Raw genomic sequence first — 14,673 nt, forward strand, 5'->3', positions numbered from 1 at the left:
GGTTAATTTACTGATGATTTTTTCCCCCTAATCCGCTGTTGCTCGTCCGTCCCTCAGAATCGGTGCAGGCTCAATGTGGTCATCAGTCGTGGTCGGTGTCCGGCTCCTCCCTCTTGGCTGACACTTGTGTCACCTTTCTTGGACTCCTTCATTCTCTCTTCTTCTTTGTGAGAAATCACTTTCTCCGTTCTGTGCACAAAGTCCTGGATAAATATCGGCCCCGGACCGTCCCTCAGACCTCGGGACACGAGTCGCTGTCCTGACATAAAGATGGAACGTGGTGGAGCCGATCACCCGTCAGTCTGACATGGAGGCTTTTCAGCTGTTCTCCGGCACTGTGTCTATTCACCACTCACTCTGCAGGCGTAGAAGCACAGAACTCTCCGTAGTGGAGGAGAAGGTCAGATCACCGTGCAGGGCATTAGGGCACCCAACCACATAAAGGGAACCTGCCATGTAAAATAACATTAACCTTCAGACATGGGGTTAACCTGCAGGTTAATAATGGTTTGATCTTGCCCGGCTCCTGCACCCAGAGCCCCTCTGCCAGGAGGAAATTACCTTTATTCCCTCGGCAGTGATCGGCTTCCAGCCATAGAGGTGCGGCTTCAGTGACCCCTCAGTATACAGTAAGAGTGGCTGAATCTGCTCCCCGGCACTGACTGACAGCCGGCTCTAATGCGGAGCCGGCTCTCAGTCGGCGCTCTCTATACACTGAGCGGTGACAGTAGTTGCGCCGACTGAATCTATGACTGGAAGCTGAACACTGTAGGTGGAATAAGGTTCATTTCCTCCCGGCAGCGGGGCTCTCAGTGCTGACACCGGGCAGGTTCAAAATACTATTAACTTGCAGATTAATCCCATGTCTGCAGGCTATTAGTATTATTATACGACAGGTTCCCTTTAAATGGCTCCCACAACACCGTCCTCCCGAGCGCTGTCACCGTTAGCCGTACACGTGCACTTGCTGCCTAGTTTAGTGTTTATATCGAGGTGAATGTTGAGATTTTTCTCTATTTAAAGAAGAATAAAAACGCAGTAACTCGTCTCTTAACCCCTTCATGACCCAGCCTATTTTGACCTTAATGACCAGGCCATTTTTTGCAATTCTGACCAGTGTCCCTTTATGAGGTAATAACTCAGTAACGCATCCTAGCGATTCCGAGATTGTTTTTTCGTGACATATTGGGCTTCATGATAGTGGTAAATTGAGGTTGATAATTTTTGCGTTTATTTGTGAAAAAAATGGAAATTTGGCGAAAATTTTGAAAATTTCGCAATTTTCAAATTTTGAATTTTTATTCTGTTAAACCAGAGAGTTATATGACACAAAGTAGTTAATAAATAACATTTCCCACATGTTTACTTTACATCAGCACAATTTTTGAAACAAAATTTTTTATTGTTAGTAAGTTATAAGGGTTAAAAGTTGACCAGCGATTTCTCATTTTTACAACGAAATTTACAAAACCATTTTTTTTAGGGACCACCTCACATTTGAAGTCACTTTGAGGGGTCTATATGGCAGAAAATACCAAAAAGTTACACCATTCTAAAAACTGCACCCCTCAAGCTACTCAAAACTCCATTCAAGGAGATTATTAACCCTTCAGGTGCTTCACAGGGACTAAAGCAACATGGAAGGAAAAAATGGACATTTTAATTTTTCCAACAAAAACTTTCTTTTAGCATCATTTTTTTCATTTTCACATGGGTAACAGGATAAAATGGATCCTAAAATTTAAATGGCGATTCAGTGGCGCTTATGTGAGAGATTAGTTCCAGCAGCAGCACTAAGACACCCGTCACAGCAGTGTCAGAAAAAATGCTAGTAAATCAACCAAGAAAAAGTGTGCGCTTGGATAAAATCAAATATGGGTGGTATCAGAAGGGGGTGATGAATAAGGATAAAACTGATTAGGACATTGTGAATCTGACTAATAGCAGAGGTTTTTTTTTTTTTTTGAGTAATAACAGTAATAGTTAAAGGGTCTCAAAATGTCCCCAAAAGACTATACTGTTAATGCCTCAAGGCTAGTTAGTACAAGACAATCCCCTCTGGAGGGTTCTGCATGAAAGTCACAATACAAATGCAAATAAGGAGTGACTGTAATAGTACCAAAAGCAGTGTAAATAAATGTAACAGTTCACACTACAGCGTCTGCAGAAATATTAATATAAAGCTACAGCCTATGGGAGGCTAAACACACAAAACTAAAGTAAAAGAAAAAAAAAAAATAAGTCGTTACCACAGTATAAGATACAGATAAAAGTACCACCTGGCACTCCAGCGGGTGTAGGAGTCAATGGGGCGGCAGGCCATGAACAGTTAAAAACATAGTGCCTGCAATAATGTAGAGTGAAATAGGAGAGCGGTACCTTTGTAGATATGAAGTCCTTGCCGTGATGTGCAGTGGAGGTAAAGGGTGAAGTTTTCTGCTCCAGCAATTAGGATAAAAGAACAGAGAAGCAAAAAAAAAAAAAAATAAGCAAAAGTGATTGTAAAAGAAATCCCAAGGGCTGCTCCGGCCGGTAGCAGCCACTTGTCAAAATGCTTCCAGCCTTGAAGCAGGCATCAGCGGTCTCTCATGCTCCCGGCTTCTTCTTTTGGTACTATTAGGCTGTGTGCCCACGTAGCGATTTTTAAGCGCGAAAACGCTTAAAAATTGTGTACAGAACGCCCCCCATGCATTCCTATGGCATTCCGCACATGCTGTGCTAATGCTGCGCTTTTTTCTGAGCCGGAATCGCATCGCGGAAAAAATCGCAGCATGCTCATTCTTTTGTGCGGAATCGCAAAGAATTGCTGCGATTCCGCACCCATAGGAATGCATGAGAATCGCTTACTTCCCGCATGTGGCTATGCCCACCATGCGGGAAGTTAAGCGTCTCATGTGCGGTTGGTACCCACGGTGTGGAGGAGAGGAGACTGTCCTCCAAGCCCTGGGTACCATACCCCTGTAAAAAAAGAATAAAAAATAAAAAATCGGGGTATATTTACCTTCCGGCGTCCCGCGCTGCATTCCCGGCCTAGCGTTCCCAGTAATGCCTTGCGGCAAGGCCCTGTAATGACGTAGTCTCGCGTGACTCTAGCGGTCTTGCGAGATCGCTATAGCAACGTGAGACTACGTCATCACAGGTCTCGCAAGGCATTACTGGGAACGCTGAGGCCCGGGAATGCAGCGCGGGACGCCGGAAGGTAAATATACCCCAATTTTTTTATTTTTTTTAGCATTTTAACATTCTATCTTTTACTATTGATGCGGCATAGGCGGCCTCAATAGTAAAAACCTGGTCACAGTTGTCAAACACTATGTTTGACGAGTGTGACCAACCTGTCAATCACTTTCCAAGCGATGCTACAAATCGCTTGGAAAGTGCTTGAATATCGCACGCGAAAATTGCGGCAAAATCGCTGTGAAATCGCGCGGAAAAAACCGCGCGATTTCTGGGAAGGAGTCCGGTTTTTAGTGAGCGTTTTAACACGCACCGTGGGCCTTACAGTCACTCCTTATTTGCATTTGTATTGTGACTTTCATGCAGAACCCTCGAGAGGGGATTGTCTTGTACTAACTAGCCTTGAGGCATTAACAGTATAGTCTTTTGGGGACCTTTTGAGGCCCTTTAACTATTACTGTTATTACTCAAAAAACAAAAAAAAACCTCTGCTATTAGTCAGATTCACAACGTCCTAATCAGTTTTATCCTTATTCATCACCCCCTTCTGATACCACCCATATTTGATTTTATCCAAGCGCACACTTTTTCTTGGTTGATCCTAAAATTTGTTGGGGAATTTCTTCTGAGTACACCGATACCTCATATGTGGTCATAAACCACTGTTTGGGTGCACGGCAGGGCTCAGAAGGGAAGGAGCGCCATTTGACTTTTTGAATGGAAAATATGCTGGAATATTTAGCGGTTGCCATGTTGCGTTTGGAGAGCCCCTGTGTGCCTAAACATTGGAGCTCCCCCACAAGTGACCCCATTTTGGAAACTAGACCCTCCAGGGAACTTATCTAGATGCATAGTGAGTACTTTGAACCCCCAGGTGCTTCACAAATTGATCCTTTAAAAAAAAAAAGTACTTTTTTTTCACAAAAATTTTCTTTTAGGCCTCTTTCACACTTCAGTTTTTTGTGTCAGTAAAAATCCGCCAAAAAGCGGATCCGTTCCTAACTGATGTGATCGGATGCCACAGGATCCGTTTTTTGACGGATCCGCAGAATGAGGAAATTAAAAGGAACCGCTGGCCGGGAGAGAGAGAGAGACGGCACCCAGACATAATTTCGGGTTGAATTAGTGTCTGGAGGATCCGCCGCCCAAAAAAACGTTGCAAGCTCCGTTTGGAAATCTTTGAGGATGTTGACGGACACCAAAATTTTGGCGAATCCTCACAAAAACGGATGCAACGGACGGCAATCCGTCAAGTTCCGCCAATAATGAAAGTCAATGGGGGAAAAAACGGATCCGCAACGGATCTTCACAGAAGATTATAACGCAGAGCAGAGAAAATAAAAAAATATTTTTTTCACAAAAATAATTATTTTAGCCCCCAATTTTTTATTTTCCCAAGGGTAACAGGGGAAATTAGACCCCAAAAGTTGTGCAATTTTTCCTGAGTATGCTGATACCCCATATGTGGGGGTAAACCACTGTTTGGGCACATTTCGGGGCTCGGAATGGAGGGAGCACTGTTTGACTTTTAAAACGCAAAATTGGCTGGAATAAATGGTGGCGCCATGTGGCGTTCGGAGACCCTGTGATGTGCCTAAACAGTGGAAACCCCTCAATTCTAACTCCAACTCTAAACCCAACACACCCCTAATCCCAACCCTAATAATAACTCTAACCACAACCCTAACCCCAACACACCCCTAACCCTAATCTTAACCCTAATTCCAACCCTAATCCCAACCCTAATTCTAGCCCTAACCCTAATGCCAGCCCTAACCCTAATGGAAAAATAAAAATATTTTCTTTATTTTATTATATGTCCCTACCTATGGGGGTGATAAAGGGGGGTTTTATTTACTTTTTTTTATTTTGATCACTGTGAGAGTTTCTCACAGTGATCAAAATAAATGAATGAATCTGCAGCCGGGGCACTGCGCATGCGCCCGACATTTTCCAAGATGACGGCGCCTATGACGCAGGACACCGGGACGGCCAGGAGGTACCGGGGACGGTGGGGGGGGATCAGATGGCTGGGGGAGCGGAGGGAATGGGGAGGGGACCTGATGATGACTGTGGCTGCCGATCGCTGCCGTCAGTCGTTGGCGGCAGCCGATCGGCGCCATCAGTCGGTGGGTGGGGTATCTGATTGCCGTCTCTAGCCATGGCCGATGCTATTGCAGCATCGGCCATGGATGTATTGTAATATTTCACCAAATTTAATTGGTGAAATATTGCAATCGTACTGCGCATGCGCCCGCCATTTTCAAAGATGGCGCCCATGTAGGAGGGACGGCGGGACACCGGGAGCCGGAGCGGGACATGACAAGTACCGGGGAGGGTGAGGGGGGGGATCGGATGTCGGGGGGGGGGGGGGAGCGGAAGGAAGGGGAGGGGGGGGCAGATCGTGACAGCAGCAGCCCATCGCTGCTGTCAGTCCATGGTGGGGGCCGATCGCCCCTTCCAGCCGGTGTGGGGGGTGTTAAATTAGTGTCTCCAGCCATGTCCGATGCTACTGCAGCATCGGCCATGGCTGGATTGTAATATTTCATCAAATTTCATTGATGAAATATTACTATCGCTCTGATTGGCTGTTTCACTTTCAACAGCCAATCAGAGCGATCGTAGCCACGTGGGGGCTAAGCCACCCCCCCTGTGGTGAAGCATAAAGGGTCCTTTGTGTGCGGTCGGGTGACCTTTCATTAACCCCGGTCACCCGACCCGCAGGGGGGCTATTTATAGCATGACGCCTACGGGGGCGTCATGGGTCGTTTGGGCACGGCTTTTCATGACGCCTACGTAGGCGTCATGGGTCGTGAAGGGGTTAATAGGAGGACGGCAGGTTCTCTCCTCTTGGGCTCTGTTCACACTGGGCGTTTTTGCTGCTTTTTTATACTAATTTTCAGCCTCGTTTTACAGTACCAGCTATTTCTGTGAGATTTCAGTAATCTCATGCACACAGCTTGTTGTTTTTCTCATCAGTATTTTGGGCTTTGCATGGCTTCTTGGACATAGGGCAGGTCACTTTTTCAGCATTTTCTCAGCGTTTTTCACCCATTGACTTGAATGGGTGGTGAAAAAACGCTGCAAAACGCACCAAAAGCGCAAGTATCGTTTTTTTGTAGTGTTTTTTGTGCTAAAACCTCATTCTTTGAAATAAAAGTTTAGTATAAAAAATTCATCAGCATGCACAAGAGACAAATCTCGCATGCCAAAAAACAAACCCCCACATCAAACAAGCAGCGCAAATGCAAGGAATATCTGCTTTTTTTCTGCAGCTGCTTTCCTGCCAAGAGATCAGGTTTTAAAGCAGAAAAAATACGCAGCAAAAACGCCCAGTGTGAACATAGCCTTAGAGTGATCCCAGAGGATCCTGTCCAGGAGGGAGGCCGTGTCCTCATGGTGACCTAATGAGCTCTCAGATAACAATCACTGGTAAATGGTAACCGTCCTTCCCCCAATCTCCATAACGTGAATTAGGAGAGAAGAAACCGCTGGATAGAAATGTGGAGCTTTCTCCAGATCCTCTGTGGTTCCATCCATGGTGGAGGGAAACTTGGAGAAGTTGTGCTTCTTAGTGCGGCTCCTCCATCTGACTGACGAGGGTCTTCTCTGTCCCTCTCCTCGGGGTCCTCATCCTCCAGGTGCAGAGCAGAGAGCATTAGGCTTTGGCGTCACTGATTACACAGGTCAACGAAAAAAAATTTTTTTTCTGGTGTCCAAAATATTTTAATGAATTTGGGGTATTTTTGGGGTGCTGATTCTGAATATGTCATCAGTTTTGCCAGATTGGCTCAAGTTTTTGAGATTTTTGGTATCTTATTTATAGCACTTGTTGGTAAATGCGACGCATCATCTCATTAATTTCTTTGGATTAGTACTTGAACTGAGCAGTTCTCAATATAGTTTTGTGTTAATTAGTGTTCTAAAAGTTTGTTCATAGCTTGATTTTTGCACTAACTTTATGTTGTTGTCTGTTTTCCAGTGAAAAGCATGAACTCATCATGAAGAAGTTGTCTTAACGATCCAGACTCATTCTGTTACATTTGTGGTGAATACACACTGCCAAAACATAGAAGAAACATAACAGACTTCGTAAAAAAAGTGTATTTTGCCTATTTTGGGGTTATGCTTGGGGACCAAGACAAGTTTTGGGCACCACACATAGTGTGCAAAGCATGTATCGAATTATTACGAAAATGGAGCAAAGGACAAAGAAAAAGCTTCAAATTTGGTGTTCCAATGGTGTGGAGAGAGCCAAAAAATCATCATGATGACTGTTATTTCTGTGCAGTGCAAGTGCAAGGATTCAATAAGCATAAGAAACGAAAATGGGAGTAACATGGAATCTGCAAGAAGGCCTGTCCCTCATTGTGAAGATGTGCCTGTACCTGTGTTTACCATAAATAACAGTCATCATGATGATTTTTTGGCTCTCTCCACACCATTGGAACACCAAATTTGAAGCTTTTTCTTTGTCCTTTGCTCCATTTTCGTAATAATTCGATACATGCTTTGCACACTATGTGTGGTGCCCAAAACTTGTCTTGGTCCCCAAGCATAACCCCAAAATAGGCAAAATACACTTTTTTTACGAAGTCTGTTATGTTTCTTCTATGTTTTGGCAGTGTATATTCACCACAAATGTAACAGAATGAGTCTGGATCGTTAAGACAACTTCTTCATGATGAGTTCATGCTTTTCACTGGAAAACAGACAACAACATAAAGTTAGTGCAAAAATCAAGCTATGAACAAACTTTTAGAACACTAATTAACACAAAACTATATTGAGAACTGCTCAGTTCAAGTACTAATCCAAAGAAATTAATGAGATGATGCGTCGCATTTACCAACAAGTGCTATAAATAAGATACCAAAAATCTCAAAAACTTGAGCCAATCTGGCAAAACTGATGACATATTCAGAATCAGCACCCCAAAAATACCCTAAATTCGATGAAATATCTTTGGCACCAAAAATGCTGTTGACCAGTGTTATCACTTCATTCTTGGGACCACAATGTGCTGGGGCCTCGGTACCGGTGGTGAGGACACAACAATGTAATTTAGTCCCTGATACATAAACCTAGAATTAGCGGTTCTAAGAGATGTGTCTCATATATAGGCCGGGGTTACACTAGCGTATGGTATCCGATGCGAGCAGGAGCCGAGTGTCATGCTACTGTGCTCCAAGCCTCTCACACAAAGAGAATCGGAGCACAGCTGCGGAGGAGGCAGAGAAACTAATTTCTCCATCTCCTTCTTTGCCGGGGTCAGCGTATATCGCACAGCACTCGGATAAACTTATTTGGGTGCAAGTGAGCCGAGACTCGGCCGAGTCTCGATGCCAATCACAGCATGCTACGATTTCTCTTGCTCATAGAATACGGGCAAGAAAAAAAAAAGGTCATGGGAGCTGCCCCATAGATTAACAGTGGTCCGAGTGCTGTGCGATGGACCAGAGTCATCATATATTGCTGGATGATCAACGGCTTACTAAAGGAAAAGAAGCTCTGACTGAGGTAGCAGTTAGGATGAGTGGCCTACAGGACGGCCAAGAGCAACAGGACTTGGGTCCTGCCGGCGCTGCTGCTGCCGTTTCTTCATCCTCATCAGATGAGGAGTTTGATTTTGACAAGTATTTAGACGACATGGAGCAGGCAAAGCGTTGCCGCAAGGAAAAATATTCCACTCGCATAGAAAACAGATGGACCATATTTCAGCAAAATGTTTCACTTGCTCTCAAAGAAGTAGAAGAGTTCAATCGTTCATCAAAACTGACTGTACACGACGAGGGAATTCCTTTATACCCTGAAATTGTTAGAGATGTTGCCCATGTGGTTACTGCTTTGCCTCCAACCCAAGTTAGTGTAGAGAGGTTGTTCTCTGGCCTTAAAATTATTAGGTCAGATGTGAGGTCATCTACGAAGGAGGATCTGATGGAGGCAATTCTATTTCTCTTAACAAATTCATAGACTGCACACATGTTATTTAGTACGTTTTTGTTGAAAACTTTTTTTCCCACTTACTGCATAGTGTATAATAAATTGTAAATATGCAAAAGTTTTTTTGTTCTAAAGTTATGTTCTAATAAATACAGCTCTGGCAAAAATTAAGAGCCCACTGCACAGTTGTATAAGAATCAGCTTCTCTCCATGTCTGGCAGCCATCATTGCAGTGTCAGTTGAATTCCAACCAGAGTGCACCTCATTCTACTTAATGTGCTTCTCATTAGTTGATCACCTGAACCAAATCTTATTTAATGAAGGAAAGTATAAAAAAACCCTGCTGTGGTGTTCACAATCCTCTTGCAATAGGACAAGCTGGATGGCAAAACAAGTGCTAGTAATATCCCAAAAGTAATAGGAATGAAAAAATAACTTGTAACCATGCCAAAGGAGTTGAAAAGAAAAGTCTTGAGTGAGGAAAAGAAGGGCTCAGTTCTGGCTTTACTAGCAGAGGGATACAGTGAGCGTCATGTTGCCACCATCCTTAAAATTTCTAAGACCGCAGTCCATTACAACAAGGTCAAGCAGCAGATATTTGGGACAACAAAGCTACAGACCGGCAGAGGGTGAAAATGACTCTCCACTGACGGGGATGACCATCATCTTATTCGAATGTCACTCAGCAACCGCAGGATGACATCAAGTGACCTACAAAAGGAATGGCAAATGGCAGCTGGGGTGAAGTGCACGGCAAGAACAGTTCGTAACAGGCTCCTAGAGACAGGGCTCAAGTCATGTAAAGCTAGAAAAAAGCCTTTCATCAATGAGAAGCAAAGGAGAGCCAGGCTGAAGTTTGCCAAAGACCATAAGGATTGGACCATAGAGGACTGGAGTGAGGTAATCTCTGATGAGTCTAGTTTTCAGCTTTGCCCAACACCTGGTCGTCTAATGGGTAGACGGAGACCTGGAGAGGCGTACATGCCACAGTGTCTTGCATCCACTGTGAAATTTGGTGGAGGATCGGTGATGATCTGGGGATGCTTCAGCAAGGCTATAATTGGGCAGGTTAATCTTTGCGAACGACTTATGAAGCCGCATACAAGGTTATCCTGGAAAAACAGATGATGCCTTCTGCTCAGGCAATGTTCCCCAACTCTGAGGACATTGCGCCATGCCACACAGCTAGGTCAATCAATGTATGGATGAAGGACCACCACATCAAATCCCTGTCATGCCCAGCCCAATCTCCAGACCTGAACCCCAGTGAAAACCTCTAGAATGTAATGAAGAGGAAGATGGATAGTCACAAGCCATCAAACAAAAAATAACTGCTTGCATTTTTATACCAAGAGTGGCATAAGAGGGGCGCCGGAGAACTGCAAGTTCCAATGTGGAACTGAAAAGTTTCGTGAAGTATTGTGGGCAGTGGTGGGACAACCAAAATAACCCCCCTGCGATATTTTTTTTTATCACGTAGTGCCAGAGGTTGGATAACTAAGATAAGACCCCCTGTGCCTGTGATAGCCGTGTGTCGGCAGTGCGTCGCATCCCTCCGTCCCTGACATACCGGTGTCAGCGGTGGGATCGTGACAAGGGGTAAATAACTGGTTCCTTTAAGAACTGTCTATTTGCTTTCTAATCTATGCTACCTGTCACGACTCTGTTCTTGGGTGTCCCGGGACCACTGGCTCCTTTCCTGTCCTTAACCATAGGGGTGCCCTAGCTCACCCTGTTCTCTGGATTACTTCTGATGGTGAAGATGCCAGGGCCACATACCTTGCCTTTGATCCTGAATCAGCCCTCAGTCTGTACTCTTTTCCCCTCTTTCCTGCGTGAGGGTAGTGTACCATAATACAATAAAAGAGTAACCAGGTAATACCAACAAGTGTAACGGAAAATACCAGACAAACAAATATACTCACACAAGCGGAGGAATGCATCGGGGAGTGGAGGATGGGAAAAAACCAAAGTAGAAGAAGAAAGAGAATTATCACACACTGAAAACCTAGCAACAGTGACAGATAACTCCACCAAACGCCTACTCCAATATCAACCACCAACAACCTCCTGCAATGCAGCATAAACAACTCTGACAATGAATGCTTGCCAGGACCCTGATTATATAGGAGATGGGAGTGGCTAAAAGTGCACAGCTGAGAGCCTAAATGCTCCAGGAGCTCTCAACAGAGCAGATTAACCCCTGCACTGCTAAAAGAGACTGACACTATTTAATATGAAGGTGAAGTGCTTCTAATCAGTGCAGGAATAGGAGAAATCAGCCGTTGTGGTCTTCTGGCTCTTCTCTGTCATGGTAAACCCGTCAAACCACCCCTGACTTGTGCCATCGTCAGCAGTTTATAAGTGTTATTCACTTTACCCATCATTGTGCTAATATTATGGCATGTAAAAAAAATCCAAAGGTATAAACTGGGATCTAGACTGGTGTGCATGCAGCGTGTAAGCGCACGTTCACACTGGCCACTGAACAGAAAAAAAACAGACAGAAACATAATGATTAAATACCCTGACGTAAGTAAATAAATAGCAATAGTGATGTACTCAGGAGTTAAGATGACGAACTCAACAACATTTGTCCAACATCTCTACTGCCAAAAAGGATCGATAGAAAAATAAACCAATTTCATGTGTAGCTGCCCAGTTTTTGGACATACATGGAAGTAGCCCTAAAGGATTGAAAGTCATGGGTTTGGAGTTGATTAACTCTAACATCAGAGGAGGAAACATTACCCATAAACTGCTAAGAAGCGAATCCAAATGGATCTACGATTTGCGGAGTCTTGCTCCACTTGGCTTAAATGAAGAACTGCTCTTCACCGGTTTCTATAAACAACTATGGAAGATTATGATCTATATATATAATTGTCTCATCATGTCTGTCTGTAACCGAAATCCTGCGTCGCTGACTGGTCATGGCCTAACTGCCGCGACCAATCAGCAACAGTTGCTTAGTCGTCGCGGCAACACGGCCGCATCGCTTATTGTACAGGCACATTACAGCTGTTAAAGGCATCACTGCTGCATCGCTCATTACACAGGCACAGTCCTGTACATATACAATACATTAGGTAAGAGCAGAACAGTGACTGCAGCTCTGGGTGTAACTGGAGTACAATACATTAGGTAACAGCAGAACAGTGACTGCAGCTCTGGGTGTAACTTGCGTACAATACATTAGGTAAGAGCATAAAAGTGACTGCAGCTCAGGGTGTAACTGGAGTAAAATACATTAGGTAAGATCTGAACAGTGATTGCAGCTCTGGGTGTAACTGGAGTACAGTACATTAGGTAACAGCCGAACAGTGACTGCAGTTCTGGGTGTAACTTGAGTACAATACATTTGGTAAGATCTGAACAGTGATTGCAGCTCTGGCTGTAACAGGAGTATAATACATTAGGTAAGAGCACAATAGTGACTGCAGCTCTGGGTGTAACTGGACTACAATACATTAGGTAAAAGCAGAACAGTGACTGCAGCTCTGGGAGTAACTGGAGTACAATACATTAGGTAACAGCAGAACAGTGACTGCAGCTCTGGCTGTAACTGGAGTACAATACATTAGGTAACAGTAGAACAGTGACTGCAGCTCTGCCTGTAACTGGAGTACAATACGTTAGGTAACAGTAGAACAGTGACTGCAGCTCTGCCTGTAACTGGAGTACAATACATTAGGTAACAGCAGAACAGTGACTGCAGCTCTGGCTGTAACTGGAGTACAATACGTTAGGTAACAGTAGAACAGTGACTGCAGCTCTGCCTGTAACTGGAGTACAATACATTAGGTAACAGCAGAACAGTGACAGCAGCTCCAGGTGTAACAGGAGTATAATACACTAGATGGTGGCCTGATTCTATCGCATCGGATATTCTAGAGGCCCCCGGACTCTTTCTCCTCTCACCACGCGCCCGGCATCTTCCAGTTCCAGTAATGCTTAGCAAGAAGGGCTGAAGATGACGTCACTCTCGCGAGAGCGCGACGTCATCAGCGGTGTTTCACGCAAAGCATTATTGGGACCGGAAGATGCCGGGAGCGTGGTGAGAGAACGAGTCCGGGGGCCGTCGGGAGGTGAGTATATCACTATTTTTTATTTTATCAGAGACTCTAGAATACCCGATGCGATAGAATCGGGCCACCATCTAGTATTTATATATACAGGGGCTGTATGACTGTATTCACTCTTGTTCACCCCTTTGGGGTTATGGGAATGGGTTGGGACTAGTGGGGATAGATTGGCATCTGATACAAATTGGGATCTCTTTAGGGTTGGATTATGTTGGAGGATATTATGATGTATTATACTATCCAGTCTTATTCATTCCTCATCCTCCTATGATCTATAACCTTGTTGGATTGGCATCAAATACAAATTTCGTATGGTTACAGATATTTTTGATTTCCGTTGGAAGCCTGTGTCTTGCTGATTGATTTCCATTCAATAGGGTTTTGATGCTTTCACAGCATCCTTTGTGCCTCCTTTTTAACCATTTGGTCCTATATCAACTTTCATACATTAGCCAGCTTGTTTGTTTCTTAAAGAACCAGTTTTTTTGCATGACTAGATTGACACTCAATATAAATGGGTTTACCCTTGGAAAAAAAATGGTTTGTTTACCATCTTATACGTCTTTTTGATCTGGTTGGATTGGCACCAAATACAGATTTATAAATAGTGAGACCTGTGACCTTTGCAGGAAATCTGCGCTTTGTTGAATTGACATCTTACTTCCCTAATATAGTTGAGTTGCTGCTACAACATTTCCTGTGTCTTTTTTTTGTTTATGACCACTTAGTCTTCAATCTGTATATATGTGTAATAACGTGCAGGAGAGATATATGTCACCACGGAACAGGCAGACCAACAGTAAAAGGGGAGGTTTGTTTACAGGGGAAGATACTGGTAAGGCTACTTTCACACTTGCTTTTTTTTGCAGCGCGTTTTTCCCGCAAAAAAAACACAAATGCTGCATTTTTTTCAAGCATTTTTATGCGCATGCATGAAAAAAACGCAGCGTTTTTATGCGTTTTTAGTGCGTTTTTACCGCGTTTGCGTTTTTTTCCAACATTAGTTGGACTCGCCAAAAAAATCAAGATAGGGTTAGGATTAACACTAACCCAAACCATGACTTTACTAACCCTAACCCTTAACCAAACCATACTAACCCTAACCCTTAACCAAACCATACTAACCCTAACCCTTAACCAAACCCTCCTAACCCTAAACCCTAACTAACCCTAAACCTTAACCAAACCATACTACCCCTAACCCTGACCCCCTTAACTAACCCAAACCCCTAATTTCCATTGTCTAACCAATGGTCAACAAAAAAACGCATGCGCAAAAAAACGCATACATGAGCATGCCAATGCGCACCCATAGACTTACAATGGGTATCTTGCTGTAAAAAAAAACGCATTGCGCGCACATGCGTTTTTTGAGGCAAGTCAGACGCCCAAAAAATGCAACAGGATGCATTTTGTGCGCCTGAGCGCACACCACAAAAAAACGCATGCGAGTACGCATGTGTATGCG

At 44.0% G+C, this 14,673-nt stretch overlaps 1 protein-coding gene across 2 annotated transcripts in view; it reads left to right on the plus strand.

Annotated features, from left to right (window-relative positions):
• Positions 1-14,673, plus strand: part of LOC141054903 (oocyte zinc finger protein XlCOF8.4-like) — a 206,272-nt gene that overhangs the window by 180,047 nt on the left and 11,552 nt on the right. The gene's annotated exons all lie outside the window — the stretch shown is intronic.

Source organism: Dendrobates tinctorius, unplaced genomic scaffold (assembly GCF_039654945.1).
Source record: "Dendrobates tinctorius isolate UK_male_01 unplaced genomic scaffold, ASM3965494v1 ptg000180l, whole genome shotgun sequence".
In the NCBI taxonomy this organism is placed as follows: domain Eukaryota; kingdom Metazoa; phylum Chordata; class Amphibia; order Anura; family Dendrobatidae; genus Dendrobates; species Dendrobates tinctorius.